Source organism: Montipora capricornis, chromosome 1 (assembly GCF_036669925.1).
Source record: "Montipora capricornis isolate CH-2021 chromosome 1, ASM3666992v2, whole genome shotgun sequence".
Classification (NCBI taxonomy): Eukaryota; Metazoa; Cnidaria; class Anthozoa; order Scleractinia; family Acroporidae; genus Montipora; species Montipora capricornis.
Window position 1 is genome coordinate 2,184,156 of NC_090883.1, and position 4,472 is coordinate 2,188,627.

Below are 4,472 nucleotides of genomic sequence, written 5' to 3' on the forward strand. Positions count from 1 at the left end.
CATACAGAAAAATTTTATCTGCAGCAATTGTGTCATTCCCGTCTCGCTCTGTAGAGCTGCAACATACGTATTTTCTGTCCCACAGTCCGCTCGTATCAACTTTGGTGTTCCTCCGATTTGACTGACACAGTCAACGAAGTACTGTTCTGTGATAGGGTAATTAGCCGTATTTATACTAGAGGACGTCTAAGAAGTCCAGACGCATTAAACGTCTAAGTGTGACTAATATAAATACGGGACGCATGCACTTAATTTCGACGGATAGAAATCAAATTCCCAATTTTCTTCAAAAGATACTGAGATCTAATTACCAAAGAGACTGTGTACACTTCATTGCTAAGTGGGTCCCAGTTTATTAGTGCGTCCCGTCTTTATAGTAGATTGTCGGAGACGACTAAGACGTCTGTTAAGTTAGTAGACGGCTTAGATGTCTGAGACGACTAAGACGTCTGTTAATTGCGTCGTTTAGACGCACTTAACTTGAGACGTTTAATTCGTCTGACGTTTAATGCGTCCACCTTATAATTTCCGGTATTTATACTAGTCGTCTAAGACGTCTAAGATGTCTTAGACGTCCTCTAGCATAAATACGGCCATTGTTAGAAGGGCCGACTTCTAACCACATAATAGGGACTTTAAGATAGTGCACGACGGTAGACTGGGACGATTAGATGAGTGTCATGCCACGCAAAATCCCCGTGACATTTGACCGTCGTGCTTCTAGGACGGTATGTTTTCGCCGGGTTTCTCGTCGTGGAATCTACGGTGAAAACGGTAGGAACTCATCCATACTTATTCGCACTATTTTAGTCTTTTCCTTCATTATGCATTGAAAACTGATCACCCAATGGGTTAAATGTGCATTTGGTTGTGTTTGTCTTGATTTATCCATCGCTGAAATGAAAAAATCTAGCGAAAATTCTAAGTTCATTCAAAGACATCACTCGGCCACATCGCGGCTCAAACCAAAATTTGCTTGTTCTCAATGTAGCGTTATTCATAATCCACCATGACACAGGAGGAAAGCAGAAAAGAAAGGTAAAAGAGATAATTGTAGCCGCATTTTTTGTTTATGAACCAATTACCCTCAGCGGATTTACACTCGCTAGAATCCAAGGAATCTAAACAAAATGGTTCAAATTCCCAGTAAGGATAAAGAGAATTCACTGATTCGTATTCATAGTGTAAAATAAGAAATTCCTCCTCGCTAATTGAACCTTCTGCAAAAGAAATTACAAGAGAATATCTCGCCTCTTCAAAAGACATGTTTATTCCACCGTTCTACGGTCGTGTTGGCCGAATCTTAAGTTAAAAATTTTCGCGCCTTTCTACCGCACTCGTCCAAATTAAAGTCTCCGGTTTACGCATCCAACCGTCCCAGCCTACCGTTGTCCACTATCTTAAAATCCCTAACACGTCGGCTATACCCGTCAATGACGCCTTGTACACAAAAGCCAAAGGGCTTTCACTTGTCATATCCATCAATATGCCAGAGGTGATTTGACCCCCGGCACTTTCCGTTAGAATTGCAATTAAAAACCAAGAAGGAAAGCCTTGCTGCCACCATTTTGATTTCATTTGATCATGAAGTTGAGAAAAATGTTTGTCACAAACTGAGAGAAAAGTCCAGAAAAAGTCGAGAAAAATGTCGGGAAAATTAACCAAAACTCACAAAAATGTCGTGGGGAAAAGGTCGAGAAAAAGGTCGGGAAAAATTCGAGAAAAAAGTCGAGAAAAATGTCGGGAAAATTAACCAAAACCCACAAAAAAATCTGGGAAAAAGTCGAGAAAAAAGCCAAAACTTGAGAAAAAAGTCGACAAAAGCAAAATCAAGAACAAAGTTTGCATTGCATTAATCGGGCTCCGTACCGTAACAAAATAAAAAAATGAAAGCAAGGGGGACTTCGCAGCGGTCCCTCATCCCCATACATGTACTAACCCCATTCGATGGTGCTTAACTTTATGAGATCAACGATTCTGATCTTTGTGCTGAATTCGCACATATCCTGTCGAATTTCATAACACTTGAACGAACAAAAAGAGCAAACTAACAAAAACCGCCATCCTTTGTTCCGTGTGTTGTTAGCAACACGCAAGGTAACTTGATCATAGGCGACCGCTAAAATTGGTGTCACTTCTCATTTTCGGTGCGATTTTACTTGTGCAACCAAACGTACGATAGAAAATTTGAACGTAACAAAACTCTCCCAAAGTGTTTTCTGAGGATTTTACTTTAATATATTCGTGGAATAAAATTTATGATGTTTTCATCTCGCAAATATTGTTGCTGATGGCAAATTGTTTTATTCTCGTTCCTTAAAAGTTCCATCTGCTCTTCTTAAAAACTATATATGTGTACCTTGCTTACTAGTTCGCATTTTTGAGCGTTAAAATAGAAACGTCGGTCGTATCAAGTCGCATATTTGACGTCTCCTGTTCATATACTAACCCTGCCGGGTAGGGCTAAGCCTTGGCTTCAGTGATCATTTGTCTTGGAAAGCTGTAGGAAGTTCAGAGTACACGCTTAAACTTGTGGTGAAAAAGAGATCGTAAATGATCAACATGTCAGCCTTGAAGTCCATGTTTCTCGATTTCTGGAGTCTTCTCAAGGGGTATTTAGCAAAGACATCTACCATGACACTGTAATGATTTAAGATACCAAAACAATATCGTGTACTAGTAGAGCCACACATTACGCAAGGACAACTTGAATCTCCTGAAAAACAAAACGTAGCTCAGTTGACAGTTACAGAAAAAAAAAACATTGTCAAGCTACTGCACTACCACACGTACGCAATGCATTACTATTTTTAAAAATAGCCCGTATCTCCTCTATTCCCCTCCTTCCCCGCTAAATATCCCGTATCCCTACAATTTTTGTACCTAAATATCCCGTATCGTGATAGCTTCTCGGCCTTTTGGCCAGGATTAGTTTTCTCGGCCAAGGGCTACGGTAAAGTACTTTTGTACTACGGTACTTTTTTCAGGGCCGTATGAGGCAGGCACAGACTGAGTTTCGGCTGTGTGTCTGTTCTCTCGAGAAGCGATCACTAGTGTTTTTTTGGTTTCGTTTTTGATAGGTTTTTTTTCAGCTTGAGTGTAGAATCATGACGAACTTTTGTAGTTTCTGAGAACTATTTACTACTTGTAGGTCTTGTTGAGTTGAGAGAGTTTTAAGGATTTCAATCCGGACTGGACTACTGGATTTAAGCTTATTTCTTAACGAGATTTCAAGTTATTGTGGAACATTTGGTTCCAAGTTACTCCAATACTGAAATCAAGATTATAGAATTTTAAAATTTAACTTCGGACTGGACTATGGAACACGCAATTACGGGATTTTAGATTTTTCAGCATTGAGAGAAATGGAGTACAGATGTTGTCTTCTTGTCTTCATCACGGCAGATTTAAACAGTTTTCATGGAACTAAACCAGGATTACGCAACCGGACTTCGAACACAGGATGGTAACTTGTTGACTAAATAAGTTTTTCGGATGATTTAGAACTGATCTTGTAATTTTTGGATGAACGGTGAACGGAATTAAGGAAGCAAGTAAAACTGTGGGATTTGAATAAAGTCTCTTTCAAAAAAAAAAAATAAATAAATATATAAATAAAATTTCCCGTATCCTGATAACCCCTAATAGGGTTTCGTTGTTTGCATTTGCAAATTTAGTAACATTAATTTTCAGAAACCGTTCGATTAGCATTCCTTTCCTGAGCAAAAATACCCATCGATCAGCGAAAAACAATGTGCTTAGCCATTTTGGAATAAATACACTATTTTCACTTCGTTTCCATGATGCAGTGGTCATTGTCGTCACCTATAATGAAGATAACGCGTGTTCGGATATTCACTACATACACATCCAGCATCCTGAGAAGCGCAATGTAAGTCCGATGGAAGAAAGAAAGACTTCTCTCTTTTCTTTTCTTTAGCGCTAAATTAACCATGCACCACTGTATTTTTGCAGGTCCGAGTTTAGGCTAATTGTAGCCTCTTGTTAACAATTATTCCACGAGCGCGCGTTGCATATGAGATGACAGATATCACGAGTTACCCTGCGAGCACTTGGTTTCTCCTATGCGTCCCAAGAGGGAAACCATTGCAAGCAACCGTTTGATTTTTCATCGAGCATGTGCGAAGTACGTCACAACCCACGTGATGTATTTGACATCACTTCGTCTTATTTCGTGGGAAATCACTACACAGCAAGCTCGCCCAAACGCAGTAGTTACTCACGCCCAAGCGCCAAAACAAGTTTACTAACTCGTTTTACCGGTTCAATTTTAATTTATTCGTCCTTGGCGTTGGACGGAGGATCACTCAAAGAAACTAACGGTTGCTCGCAGTGGTTTCTCTCTCGGGAAGCGCAGGAGAAACCAATTGCTCGCATGGTAATCGCGAGTTCGCTAATCATCTCACATCCATCAAGCGCGAGTGGAATAATTGTTTATTAAAAAACTGTGT